This window comes from Phyllobates terribilis, unplaced genomic scaffold (genome assembly GCF_046119375.1).
Source record: "Phyllobates terribilis strain yellow unplaced genomic scaffold, ASM4611937v1 Scaffold_8__6_contigs__length_399053987, whole genome shotgun sequence".
NCBI lineage: Eukaryota > Metazoa > Chordata > Amphibia > Anura > Dendrobatidae > Phyllobates > Phyllobates terribilis.
Window position 1 is genome coordinate 173,767,824 of NW_027362768.1, and position 15,769 is coordinate 173,783,592.

A 15,769-nucleotide genomic window follows, 5' to 3' on the forward strand; every position below is an offset into this window, starting at 1 on the left:
GATTGTGGGAGGAGGAGATAAGAGGAGAGTAGAGAAGGAGATCTTGTGAGGATCGGAGGTTGCGTGCAGGTAAGTACTGGGAGACTAGGTCACAGATGTATGGAGGAGACAGGTTGTGGATGGCTTTGTATGCCATGGTTAGGGTTTTGAACTGGAGTCTCTGGGCAATGGGGAGCCAGTGAAGGGATTGACAGAGAGGAGAGGCCGGGGAATAGCAGGGGGACAGGTGGATTAGTCAGGCAGCAGAGTTTAGGATTGATTGGAGGGGAGCGACAGTGTTAGAAGGGAGGCCACAGAGCAGGAGGTTGCAGTAGTCAAGGCGGGAGATGATGAGGGCATGCACTAGTGTTTTTGCAGATTCGTGGTTGAGAAATGTGCGGATCCGGGAGATATTTTTGAGTTGGAGTCGGCAGGAAGTGGAAAGAGCTTGGATATGAGGTTTGAAGGAGAGATCAGAGTCCAGGGTTACTCCAAGGCAGCGAGCTTGTGGGACTGGGGAGAGAGAACAGCCATTCACTTTGATGGATAGGTCAGTTGGGGGCGTTGAGGGAGACAGTGGAAAGATGATGAATTCAGTTTTGTCCATGTTAAGCTTTAGAAATCTAGCGGAGAGGAAGGATGAATTAGCGGACAGACATTGTGGGATTCTTGTTAGTAAGGAGGTGATATCAGGGATGAAGAGATCTAAGATGGGACCAATGTTGATGAAAATGTACGACAGCCCCCCCCCCCCCACCTCCAGTGTGATTTTATGTATTTCTGGGTTTTGGTGCAAATTTTCAGCATTTTGCAAAACGTATGACTTTTTGTGCTAAAGAGTCACGAAATAGGTCAGACAAAAATGAAAGAGCGTTTTTTATTTTACTCAAAATTCATGAACCACTTGCACCTTTTTAAAGAATTTTGCACAACAAAAAGTCCCCATCAACGAATACCACACGACAAAAAAAAAGTGGCTTAAAAAAATTATACTTTTGACGGCGGCTTATCTCGGGGAGAACAATGCGATCAGTCTGAAATCCGACGTGCCTGATTCACATCTCTTCCGACCATCAATCCCATACACATTAGAACCTGTCGATATCAGCGGGTTCAATATCTACGGGGGCCTTTAAAGTACATTCAAAGGGAATCTGTCAGTAGGTTTTTTTTATGCAATCTGAGAGCAGATTAATGTAAGTGAAGAGACCCTGATTCCAGCAATGTGTCACTGACTGGACTGTGTTTTGCTGTTTTAATAAAATCAGTGTTTTATCAGCAGGAGATTATCGCTAGAGTACTAGGTACCTGGTGCCTTCTGGTCCAACCTTGCCCCTATCACTGATTAGCCGCTTTCTGTCAATATACAGTGAACACATAGCTGTTGATCAGTGTTGTGTGCAGGGTTATACACAGCTCAGCTTTCTGAGCTCTGCTAGATCTGCAGTAGAGAAAGCTGATTGTATCACAACTGCTGCCCCCAGTAAATGATACGTTGCTGGAATCGGGGTCTCTGACCCTCCATCATACTGCTATTAGATAAGATAGCAAAAACCTGCTGACAGATTCCCTTTAAGGCCTCCATACACATTAGCTGGCTGTCGGCCACATAATGCTTTGGCCAATCGTTCAGCCTACAGTCATCTTGGCTGTCTCTCCCATACACAGGAGCACTTGATCTGAGATAAATTTGTTGGTCGCATGTCCATGCCCCATCTCACCCGTACCCTCCCACTTTTCTAAGAGTTAGCAGAGCTGGCTGTGACTGCTGTCAAAATTCCAAAACTTACAACTTCGGGTCAACTTTTGCGTCATTTCAAGGAGGTTTATTTCAATTCTGACAAAGTTTCCTTGATGAATCAGATCCAAGTTATGTTAGAGAGTTGCAAAATGTAGTGCAGCTTCGCTATTGGATTGTGCAGAATTCCAGAATGTTGCAGTTTAGGTCTAGTTATTCCTAATCTTGATGTGTTATGTATAATCTGTACATACATGATAGATTGTTAGCGTCTAGATCGCTGTGTTCTGTATGAACAAAGGCGGATGAATGAATTAGCTCACCTGAATGAAGACAGCGATCTATTCCCGGCTGCTCCAGCTCCACCACGTAGGCCAGGAAAATCTCATTTTAGCTTAAATTAGTTTTTGGCTCAGAAAATCTGTTATTTGAACACCTGGCTCCTTCTACTACAAGTCTTGTGCTAGACCCTATAAATGTACAAAAGTAGCAAACACGACCTGTGAAAAACATGACAATCCACTGTACCTATAAATGATAGCATGTACATTTAGGTTATATATTCTTGTACATAGGGGCAGTATTATAGTAGTTATATTCTTGTACATAGGGGGCAGTATTATAGTAGTTATATTCTTATACATAGGAGCAGTATTATATTAGTTATATTCTTGTACATAGGAGCAGTATTATAGTAGTTATATTCTTGTACATAGGGGCAGTATTATAGTAGTTATATTCTTGTACACAGGGGGCAGTATTATAGTAGTTATATTCTTGTACATAGGTGCAGTATTATAGTAGTTATATTCTTGTACATAAGGGGCAGTATTATAGTAGTTATATTCTTGTATATAGGGGGCAGTATTATAGTAGTTATATTCTTGTACATAGGGGGCAGTATTATAGTAGTTATATTCTTGTACATAGGGGCAGTATTATAGTAGTTATATTCTTGTACATAGGAGGCATTATTATAGTAGTTATATTGTACATAGGGGCATTATTATAGTATTTATAGTCTTGTACATAGTGTCAGTATTATAGTAATTATATTCTTGTACATAGGAGCAGTATTATAGTAGTTATATTCTTGTATATAGGAGCAGTATTACAGTAGTTATATTCTTGTACATAGAGGGCAGTATTATAGTAGTTATATTCTTGTACATAGGTGGCAGTATTATAGTAGTTATATTCTTGTACATAGGAGCAGTATTATAGTAGTTATATTCTTGTACATAGGTGGCAGTATTATAGTAGTTATATTCTTGTACATAGGGGCAGTATTATAGTAGTTATATTCTTGTGCATAGGAGCAGTATTATATTTGTTATATTCTTGTACATAGAGGGCAGTATTATAGTAGTTATATTCTTGTACATAGGTGGCAGTATTATAGTAGTTATAGTCTTGTACATAGGGGCAGTATTATAGTAGTTATATTCTTGTACATAGAGGGCAGTATTATAGTAGTTATATTCTTGTACATAGGGGGCAGTATTACAGTAGTTATATTCTTGTACATAGGAGCTGAATTATAGTAGATATACAGTACAGACCAAAAGTTTGGACACACCTCATTTAAAGATTTTTCTGTATTTTCTTGACTTTGAAAATTGTACATTCACACTGAAGGCATCAAAACTATGAATTAACACAAGTGGAATTATATACTTAGCAAAAAAGTGTGAAACAACTGAAAATGTCTTATATTCTAGGTTCTTCAAAGTAGCCACCTTTTGCTTTGATGACTGCTTTGCACACTCTTGGCATTCTCTTGATGAGCTTCAAGAGGTAGTCACCGGAAATGGTCTTCCAACAATCTTGAAGGAGTTCCCAGAGATGCTTACCACTTGTTGGCCCTTTTGCCTTCACTCTGCGGTCCAGCTCACCCCAAACCATCTTTATTGGGTTCAGGTCTGGTGACTGTGGAGGCCAGGTCATCTGGCGTAGCACCCCATCACTCTCCTTCTTGGTCAAATAGCCCTTACACAGCCTGGAGGTGTGTTTGGGGTCATTGTCCTGTTGAAAAATAAATGATGGTCCAACTAAACGCAAACCGGATGGAATAGCATGCCGCTGCAAGATGCTGTGGTAGCCATGCTGGTTCAGTATGCCTTCAATTTTGAATAAATCCCCAACAGTGTCACCAGCAAAGCACCCCCACACCATCACACCTCCTCCTCCATGCTTCACGGTGGGAACCAGGCATGTAGAGTCCATCCGTTCACCTTTTCTGCGTCGCACAAAGACACGGTGGTTGGAACCAAAGATCTCAAATTTGGACTCATCAGACCAAAGCACAGATTTCCACTGGTCTAATGTCCATTCCTTGTGTTCTTTAGCCCAACCAAGTCTCTTCTGCTTGTTGCCTGTCCTTAGCGGTGGTTTCCTAGCAGCTATTTTACCATGAAGGCCTGCTGCACAAAGTCTCCTCTTAACAGTTGTTGTAGAGATGTGTCTGCTGCTAGAACTCTGTGTGGCATTGACCTGGTCTCTAATCTGAGCCGCTGTTAACCTGCGATTTCTGAGGCTGGTGACTCGGATAAACTTATCCTCAGAAGCAGAGGTGACTCTTGGTCTTCCTTTCCTGGGGCGGTCCTCATGTGAGCCAGTTTCTTTGTAGCGCTTGATGGTTTTTGCAACTGCACTTGGGGACACTTTCAAAGTTTGCCCAATTTTTCGGACTGACTGACCTTCATTTCTTAAAGTAATGATGGCCACTCGTTTTTTTTTACTTAGAATTTGTATTATGGCAAGAAAAAAGCAGCTAACAGTCTATTCACTAGGACTATCAGCTGTGTATCCACCAGACTTCTGCACAACACAACTGATGGTCCCAAACCCATTTATAAGGCAAGAAATCCCACTTATTAAACCTGACAGGACACACCTGTGAAGTGAAAACCATTTCCGGTGACTACTTCTTGAAGCTCATCAAGAGAATGCCAAGAGTGTGAAAAGCAGTCATCAAAGCAAAAGGTGGCTACTTTGAAGAACCTAGAATATAAGACATATTTTCAGCTGTTTCACACTTTTTTGTTAAGTATATAATTCCACATGTGGTAATTCATAGTTTTGATGCCTTCAGTGTGAATGTAGAATTTTCAAAGTCATGAAAATACAGAAAAATCTTTAAATGAGAAGGTGTGTCCAAACTTTTGGTCTGTACTGTATATACATATATACAGTATATATCTCTTGTAAATAGGCGTGTGGATTACCTTCTCATGCACAGACTCCAACCTGGGGATTCACCTATTCCCCTGTGGACTAACCCGACCCTAATTTTGGGACACATAATATGACTATGGGCATCGTAGAGCTTTCTTGAAGCTATTACATTGTATCTTCTTTTTATCTCTGAGGTTCTAGATGCTGAAAGCTCTTCTCCGCGATCTGCTTCCTCTCTGCATTACCTCTGTTAATGTACAGACACATTTCTTAAAGTTTAAGTGGTGATGCGGCACAGCGTGTATTATTAAGTACGTTGGTGTATGAAGAAGGGAAAAAAAGATGTCTTCAATCTTGTTTAATGACCCTGGCGCCGGCTGCTGCTCACTTCTTTACTTTCTTCTGCCAAAGTGACTCACTGCCATGCTCTCCCAAATTGTTGCTGTACTTTGTATCAAAGCGTGTGTCAAGAGATCAATCTCCTAATACACATTATGTCCTATTTTACTAAACAAATCTTCCTGCAACTATACATTGTATCATCCCACCCCCATTCACATATAAATAAACGTGCTTTTTTGCATCTCCCATCATCACCCAGGCGGATGTTTTGTGGTTGCATTTGACTCACCTCCAGTTCCATATTATAACTGTTCCAATTACAGCTATTTCTATGTCTTGAGCCTGTTTCGGATGAACTTCTTACTGTACCATTTTTGCACCTGTATCGCAAATTCAAATCTTAGCACACTTCTGGTTAAGGAACTGTTCACACTTACCTGATTTAGCACAACCTTTGGCTTGGATTCGCTTCAAAGCCCAAGGACCATGCATGGAAATGGGGTATCACACAAATCCAATTATATGCAGCAAAATTAGAGTAGAGTATGCAAGGGGCTAACCAGCCCCCCTTAGGCCACGTTCAGTATTTGATCAGTATTTTACATCACCATTTGTAAGCCAAAACAAGGAGCGAGTGATAAATGTATAAGTGGTGACGTGTTCCTATTATGCTTTTCCTCCGATTGTTCCACTCTCAGATATAAGGTCAGCTTGGGGGTCCTTTTTTTTTATCACGCAATGTTTTTTTTTGTTTGTTTTTTTACAGAAGTTGGGTAAGGGTTAAGGTTTTCCCTTACGCTGGTAACCCCATGTTCTTCCTGATGGTCAGTTAGAGGTTTGGTCAATAGATTCATTGCTGGTGGAGCCTGGTAATGGATGGAGGCGCGCTGCAGACACCTGCTGCGGAGTGGATACATCTCTCGCCTTTCGGGGCTGGATACATAATTTAGCTGCAATTTACTGTTCAGATGCACTTGTGATCTGAGCCGTTAATGCACAGTTCAGCTCTTAGTAGACCCCTGTGTAGACAGTTCACTCATCAGCATAGTTTTACATAGTTAGCAGGGTCTTGTCGGGAATCATCATGGGGCTGAGAATTAAGGAACATTAACTGGCAGCTGTAGAGAATTCTTGTCAATGATGCAGCCAGCAAAAGAGCGAGACCACAACTCCGACTTGACCACCAGAGCTGGTAGACCACAGGGCTATGGGGTCAGATATAAGGGATTCCTGGACGGAGTCCCTGTAACAAACTTAAGAGCATCATGTTTATTTTTTCTTTTCAATTGGGGAGAGGGGCATTGTACAGTGAGGTTGGAAGTGTTCTCAGATGTGCTAAGAATTTTCCATACAGATTTTAAAAATCTGCAGCAAAAACTGAGCTGCAGAGTGGATTTTTAATTCGCAGTACGTAAAATTTATTCTTCAGTTTTCATTAATCCTTACACTTTTTTTTTTCCACCAGTTTTTCAAAATCTTTTCAGGGAAAAGAATCCAAAAACTTCTCACTTCTCATCTGAACAGCAAAGTGGATTTCCAATAAAAATAAGTGAGAAGAGTTTTCTGAGTATTTTTATGCTCATACAACGTCTTTTAAAGGTTTTCCCAAATAAAGCTGCTGGCGGGCATTTTTAAGAAGTGGCTTCGTTGGCAGCTTTGCCGTTGCTCTTACAGCGGCTTTGACGCCAGCGTTTTTTACTCTGTACCGTGAAGTATAGAAAGTAGGCGGCTTCCGAGCAGAAGCCACCCGTTTAACCACTCCAGAGTTTCCGAACCCTGTAGTGACATAAGACTGAACATGTGCACAGCAATGTCGTTTTGACTTTGCTGTATATTATGTTCATTTTATAGGTTGTTTTTGCGATGCTTTTTCAGGCACATTCTGGGCGGAATCCACCTGAAAAAGATGCCATGTGCACATAGCGGTTTTTGCAGAGGATTTTGGAGCTTTCCCACTGCAAAATACTCCATGTGAACATAGCCAATGCTGCCTGTGTGCCCCCTATGACAGTCAGAGCCATCTTGAATATCAGGTTCTGGTTTGTTACATTGTATATTATTTTGATTCCATCCTGACAGGTGGTCCCTGACCGGACATTGAGCCCTGAAGCTTCTGAGTTATTGCTAGCAAGAAATGCAAAATGTGATTTAACCTATAAGCCTCTCATTACCTCTGTATCATGTAACCTGAGCTGCTCGGGGTGATATAAGGTCACTTTAATCAGTTGGTGCATATGCAATCTAAAGCGATTATGTATCCACTGGGTGAATATTTGTAGCAGAGATGATGTAAACACTGAGAATATAAATATATACATAATGTATCTGTGTGGGTATAATCATACAGCTGTAAGGTGCAGGGCTGCCTTCTGGCATTGAGCACTGCATACAATCTGGAACTCGTCATTCACACTCTCTGTAGCCCGATCTAGATTTATTGCTCAGCTGCTAGGATGTTCTGTATGTTTTTCATTGTAATACAGAATGACCCCCATGTCTGATGAGCCCCAGCTGTCCCCGGACGGTCTGATTGGACAGGAATCTCAAACAGGTGTCATCATGTTGCTTCCCCGTATACATTATTCGCCCTATGTCAGGTCATACGCTGGGGTCTCACTGTTGTGCTGAGTGTACGTACAGTAGACGTAACACTAAGGCTGTGTGCCCACTATGTGTTTTTTAAGCTTTTCCGCAGCGGCAATTCTGCTGCAGAAAAGCTTAAACGCATGGTAGAAGGTCTGCAATGTTCCCCATTGATATAATCCGCATGTGCTGTGCACAGGCTGCGGAAATTTCTGCTGCGGATTATCATTGTGGAAAAAAACGCAGCACTACCAATTATTTTGCGTAATCGCGGCGTTTTTTGCCGCCATTGACTTGCATTGAATCACTTAATATCCGCATGACTACATGTTCACATGCGGATATTAAGCGATTCAATGTGCGAATGGTACCTGGGTCTGGAGAAGAGGAGACTAAAAAAAAAAAAAAAAAAAAAATGTAAAATAAAAAAAACATTGTACTCACCTTCTGATGGCCCCTGGTCTTCTATCCCGTACGTCATGGCTCCCTGGTGGCTTGCGATGGAGTAAAAGGACCTTCCATGACGTCATTCAGTCATGTGACAGGCCAGGTGACCGCTGACGTCGGCAATCAAGTGACCTGTCACGTGACTAAATGACGTCATGGAAGGTCCTTTTACACCACCGCGAGACACCGGGGAGACCGGACGCATCGGAGAAGGAGACCGGGGGCCATCAGAAGGCGAGTATAAATTTTTTTTTCTTTTTACCATTTTTATTCTTTTTTTAACTAACTTGGGCACGCTATATAAAATCCATGCCGGTTGCATGGATTTATATAGTTTGACCAAGTTGTCAAGTACTTTCCAAGTGATGCTAAAATCGCTTGGAAAGCGCTTGTCAACCCGCATGCAAAATCGCATATGCAAAATGCGTGATAAACACTTGTCCCTGGCTGAAAAAACGTATGTACAATCCGCATGCATTTTTTTCTGCCAGGGAGATGCACAAACGCTCAGGAAAAATCCGGAGCATTTTTGCATCGTGGGCACATAGCTATATCCTGTTACACAGGTGGAGGCAATTAATAAAGGGGATTTCCAGTATTATGTAAATTAATCATAGTTATCTTATAATCAAAGGTTCTGCAATTTTTTAATGTACTTTCATATGCAGGAACCCCGGCATTCACAGTCTGAGTATGGACCGAAATAGCCTCATAGTCATATGAGTCAGGAGTCCCCTGGCCAATCTGGACATAGTGGTCCATACTCAGACCTTGAGTCTTGGACGTGTTAAACCAGACTTGGATGCAACAAATAATGTATTGAAAAGCATCTTGGACAAACAATTTCTGGCATAAAATCTATTAAATCAGTCCTCCAGCTAAGCCAGTATCACATTTTTGAAAAGTGAAGAGTCCTGTCAATGTGGAAAAAAATGCTGCAAAGATTTGCAACTCTTTTTTTGAACATAAAAGTAGAGTTTTGTGTTTCCATTTCTCACCAATCTCAAGATGTCTGCTTTCTGTCCATGAGTGGAGACATTAAAGGCCACGGCCCCACTATCAGTATTTGGTCAGTATTTGTCTCAGGAGTGGGAGCCAAAACCAGGAGTGGGTGATAAATGCAGAATTGGTGACTTGTTTCTATTATACCTTTTCTCTGATTGTTCCTCACCTGGTTTTGGCTCCCACTCCTGAGAAAAATACTGACCAAATACTGATAGTGGGGCTGTGGCCAAAGGGTGAGAAAATCTTGACCTTCTTACAGTTGGTTACATTTGTATCCAGTCGAGAAAATCCTCTGTAAACTAAATGCCGGAACCATCTCTCTCCTGTCCTGGTTGTTTGATACAATGTATCAGGCTGAAAACCAGAATGTTTAGCCCAGAGGATTGTCTAGACCAGTGTTTCCCCAACCCCATCCTCACAGACCCCCACAGGTCATGTTTTCAGGATCTCCTTAGTATTACACAGGTGAGAGAATTCCTGATGCCTTGATGATACTTCAATCACCAGTGTAATACTAAGGAGATCCTGAAAACATGACCTGTGGGGGCCGTGAGGAAGGGGTTTGGGAAACACTGATCTAGACTAAAGTACAATTGTAGCAAAATCTCAGCTGTGAGAAATTTTCACCCTCTGGATGTTCCCAAGATGTTGCCATTTATAGACCCACACCAGAGACTTTAAAAACATATGTCTTCCATTAATTTTGACTTTTTACTAACTATGTAGAATCACTGCTTACAGGAACAGCATGTTATTGTTGGAGATTTACAGAGCACAAAATATAATCTGCAAAACATTATTAGGAAAGATGAGAACTGGAGCCAGCAGCAGGTGGTCATTGATGGTGGCACAGAAGTACCAATGCTCCTCATAGGGGATAATGGAAAACTCTTAGTCCTGAATTTTCATGAGAGGAGCAGAGACAGAGTAACATGGTGCTCAAAAACTAGTAAAAGCTGAACAAATTGTTCAATGCTTTCATGTCTGCTATGAAAAAGGTCATGTTTCTTCTCCATAAGGTGCTGTAATATAGTAGTTATATTCTTGTACATAGGAGCAGTATTATAGTAGTTATATTCTTGTACATAGGAGCAGTATTATAGTAGTTATATTCTTGTACATGGGTGCAGTATTATAGCAGTTATATTCTTGTACATAAGGGGCAGTATTTTAGTAGTTATATTCTTGTACATAGGGGCACTATTATAGTAGTTATATTCTTGTACATAGGAGCAGTATTATAGTAGTTATATTCTTGTACATAGGGGCACTATTATAGTAGTTATATTCTTGTACATAGGAGCAGTATTATAGTAGTTATATTCTTGTACATAGGGGCACTATTATAGTAGTTATATTCTTGTACATAGGAGCAGTATTATAGTAGTTATATTCTTGTACATAGGGGCACTATTATAGTAGTTATATTCTTGTACATAGGAGCAGTATTATAGTAGTTATATTCTTGTACATAGGAGCAGTATTATAGTAGTTATATTCTAGTACATAGGAGCAGTATTATAGTAGTTATATTCTTGTACATAGGGGCAGTATTATAGTAGTTATATTCTTGTACATAGGAGCAGTATTATAGTAGTTATCTTCTTGTACATAGGGAGCAGTATTATAGTAGTTATATTCTTGTACATAGGGAGCAGTATTATAGTAGTTATATTCTTGTACATAGGAGCAGTATTATAGTAGTTATATTCTTGTACATAGGGGCAGTATTATAGTAGTTATATTCTAGTACATAGGAGCAGTATTATAGTAGTTATATTCTTGTACATAGGAGCAGTATTATAGTAGTTATATTCTTGTACATAGGGGCAGTATTATAGTAGTTATATTCTTGTACATAGGGGCAGTATTATAGTAGTTATATTCTTGTACATAGGAGCAGTATTATAGTAGTTATCTTCTTGTACATAGGGGGCAGTATTATAGTAGTTATATTCTTGCACATAGGAGGTAGTATTATAGTAGTTATATTCTTGTACATAGGGGCAGTATTATAGTAGTTATATTCTAGTACATAGGGGCAGTATTATAGTAGTTATATTCTAGTACATAGGAGCAGTATTATAGTAGTTATATTCTTGTACATAGGGGCAGTATTATAGTAGTTATATTCTTGTACATAGGGGCAGTATTATAGTAGTTATATTCTTGTACATAGGGGGCAGTATTATAGTAGTTATATTCTTGCACATAGGAGGCAGTATTATAGTAGTTATATTCTTGTACATAGGAGCAGTATTATAGTAGTTATATTCTTGTACATAGGGGGCAGTATTATAGTAGTTATATTCTTGCACATAGGAGGCAGTATTATAGTAGTTATATTCTTGTACATAGGGGCAGTATTATAGTAGTTATATTCTTGTACATAGGGGCAGTATTATAGTAGTTATATTCTTGCACATAGGAGGCAGTATTATAGTAGTTATATTCTTGTACATAGGAGCAGTATTATAGTAGTTATATTCTTGTACATAGGGGGCAGTATTATAGTAGTTATATTCTTGCACATAGGAGGCAGTATTATAGTAGTTATATTCTTGTACATAGGAGCAGTATTATAGTAGTTATATTCTTGTACATAGGGCCAGTATTATAGTAGTTATATTCTTGTACATTGGGGGAAGTATTATAGTAGTAATATAATGTCTTTAATTATTAAAGCAGATTTTCATACATCCCTAAATATTGTCACCACAACATGTGCTGCAAATCCATCTGCAACCCTTTATTTCTGCGCCGATGTATTGGCTCCTCCTGGGTGCAGCGAGTCTGGTAGTATTGTTGCATTACCAGAGAGAAAAATGTCCCAGCTCTTCAGGGTCTTCTCAGCAGTGACCCCTCGTATCTGTCCTTAGCTTGCCTGTCCTGTGCAGCTATTTACATTATTTTATCTGTATGTCTTCCAGTTTTAATTTTACAATTTAGAAGCATTACACAAATCTATCAGTTTCTGGAGAGCTCAGACCCGACTCTTGCAGCAGTGCTATTAAAAGCCAATATCGTGTAGTGCAGCAGTCACTGTGATTTAATGAGTGACCCCGTCCAAACCCTTCACTGTAACCTCCTAGTGTTTCTGCTGCTAGAATGATTTTCTGCACTAAAAGTCTTCACACTTTTTCCATTTTCCTCTCCCAAACATTATAATTGGCACTTGTTTGGCAGCACGCACTTGGCGTTTATACATAAAGCAAATCTAAACTGTGAGCATTCAAGATACTGGGAGCCAAACCTGGGAAATCTGCTTGTCTGGAAGTGACAGATTTAATGGTAAAATGGTAATTCGTTAGTTTAATTCTTCTGTAATGTAAAGTTTTAAAGGGGGTTTTGCAGGATTAAAAAAAGATGTCTGCTTTTTCTAGAAAGGGCACCACACTCAGGCTTTGTCTGGTATTGCTGGTGTATGCACTTAAACATAGCATAAACATCTCCCAACAGAGTATCACAAAAAAAAAAAATCAAAGACGGTCATATCACACATTTATAAATGTGTCAGTCTAGGAGGAAAGAGGAGAAAGGACACACCTGTATATTTCATCTTTTTATACTCTCTCCCACAATGCTTTCAAGCCATTTCATTACACCTCCAGGTTCCGTTCATTTATGAAAATGGAGAAGTTTTGTGAGATTGTGGTGTTTGCATAAACTGACACGGGAAAATTAAATTCAAATTGAACTGGGAATTTTAGGCTCGTTAATGTGCATAATTACTCCCTCGTCAGCTCGTGTTGCTGGCAAAATTTATTGAGGTTTTTTTTTTTTTTTTTTTTTTATAACTTGAAAATTTCTGCTATTTTACTTTAACCTCTTGAAGGATTGATGTAATTGAATGCAGCAATTATTTTTTATATAGGACTTAAACTGGAGGGGGGCAGATAATTTCTGCTTGGTTGTGGTAGATGACATCGTTTACATAGTGTAGATTACAGTTTTGCAAGAGGCAGAATATTTTTTTTTCTTAAAGGGCTTGAGTCATGGGCATTTCCCCTCCTAATATTCCTATTTGTAGTCTGAGCCATATGTGGCACATTACATTTTTCTGACAAGTTCAGCATGATCTCTAGCATTACAACTGCTGCCCAAAAAAATGCAAAACTGTTCCTGTAGGACACTATAGGAGACTAGTTTGTCATGTTTGTGAACTCAAAGGCTCCCAGACCAGGCTATCCAACCTCCCTTTGTTCTGATTGTCTGCCAACTCACTCAGGAAAATAGGTAACACTAAAAACTGCAACTGACCTGGCCAGTTCATGTACAGACTAGAGATCCTGACCCTGCAGTCCCTAGTGGTTTATTTATTTATTTTACACACTTATATAGCACCATTGACTTCACAGCGCTTTATCGGCACTGTCCCCATCGGGGCTCACAATCTGCATTCCCAATCAGGATGTCTTTGGAGTGTGGGAGGAAACCCACGCAAACACGGGGAGAACATACAAACTCCTTGCAGATGTTGTTGGATTTGAACCCAGGACCACGGCGCTGCAAGACTGCAGTTCTAACCACTGAGCCACCGTTACCACAAGAGCAGAGATAGCCCTAACCACAGACTAAATGATGGCAACACGGACCTATGCTGCCTGAAAGGCCGATGAGCGCATCACGTTCCTCCTAAAGAACCAGAGGGCAGAGCAGAGCATGAATTATCTGCAGAGAGGGAAAGTGTGCTGAAATAGGAAAGATCCGAGTGAGTAAAGCAAGCCACGAAATACAAAAAAAAAAAAAAGGATGTACTGATGTAGGTGGCATATTGTCTTTCCTAAAAAGAAAAAAGAAGATAGGTGCAGTGTAAAGAACATAAACAGCAAAGAGATAGACTCAAGCTGGTCTTTCACTGACTGGCTTAGACTACAGCAGTATGGCTGCACATCCGAATGAGAATATCACCAGCAGGAAATACCAGCAGGGGGAAAGTATATAAAGCCGCACCCAAAAGGTGATAGGGCAGACCAATGAGTAAATGAAAACGCGTTACCCTCAAGAAACTGAAGCAAGGATAACAGAAACTAAACACTTGGAGAAAAGATGTATCTGCTGTGGCTTGGCAGGCAGGGAAGCTGACCACAACGCACAGACTCAAGGGTTCGAATCCAGACACATGATATTCTTACCTTAATGAACAGCCCCAACTAATTATTTTGCTCAATATACAAAGTGAGCCCCTCTCAAACAAGAACCCTGTTTCTTGGAAAGGTGCATGGTGACATGTTCTGCTGACACGCGTCTGCTGGGATCATTTTCACATCAATTTCCTCAACTGAAGTTGTAGATGTGCTTTCACACAAAACCACGTATACTGCTTTATTCTGAAAGGAGACCAGCAGAACAGTCGGTTGTTTCTGTGGTTGGTCCAGAGTGTACATCGGCCATGTAGTTCATAGACACAACACTACTGCATCCGTAGAGTAACACCCGATCATCAGGAAGGAGATGATGAGCCTCATTGATTCTTGGGTGAAATGAAAGTCCTGATTGCTATCTCTCCTGGCAGCAAATACAGTCACCCTTCATTGTGTGCCTCCTTCTCTCACCAACGCCCAATGGTACCTCGCGTGTCTTCAGAGTTAAATATCACCCCTAGCAGAGTCAGACGTAACAATGGCGGCTCTGGATTCCCCATGTCACCAGTGCAATGTGTCACTCACTGTTCTTCCCTTTCTTGTCCTATGATTTACACAGATGCAATACTTCCTATAGGACGCATCCACCGCAGCGACATTGCATACTTGTGGGATCACCGAAGTCTCATTATTAGGCCAGGACCAGGAAACCCTTCCCAATGAACATAGAGATCTGGCCTGGGATTGTCGAGCCCCTTGTAGGAGGCCGCAGCGCAGAGTTTTCTATTCACCCATAGCCACTTCCAGCTGTTGTTATTGAAATCCCCACATAATCTCTCGGGGGTCAGAGGACAGTCATCCATGACTGCGGTTCTAAAAAGGTTATGCTGATTTCAGTTGTCAAATATTGCCCCCTTTTCTCCTTTTTTTCAATAACCACCATTCTGCCTTTTCAACAGGAAAGATTCAGCCAAGAATTGTATTACATGAATTTAGAGTCTTAAAAGTGTTCCCTCATTGTAGGAACACGACATGCTCTGGATGGGATAATTCATTCCTCTTTATTGCAGGAAGACTTTTTTTTTTTTCTTCTTTCCTGAGATTTCTTTGAATACATTTTGCACAGGACTTGGGCTATCTTAGAAGCCACACAATAGACGTCTGCCTTACTGGTAGCAAAAGCCGGGGTTTTACTGGTACAGCTAAGACCGTGAAATATTATATGACAGACATGTTATCAGTCACTCCAGAGTCATCTCATCATCAAGCCAATTATATAGATTAAAAGGATGCAGACACCTCTAGTCACCATAATATATAGATATATACTGAATAAATCGAGATGATTGAAGTTTCGTTTCCATATTTTTCATCATTTGCATATTATTAACATGTCTATCCATCCTGTGATTTC

At 40.4% G+C, this 15,769-nt stretch overlaps 1 protein-coding gene across 28 annotated transcripts in view; it reads left to right on the forward strand.

The window, feature by feature from the left end:
• NFIA (nuclear factor I A) overlaps positions 1-15,769 on the forward strand; it is a 547,161-nt gene that overhangs the window by 377,969 nt on the left and 153,423 nt on the right. The window lies entirely within an intron of this gene.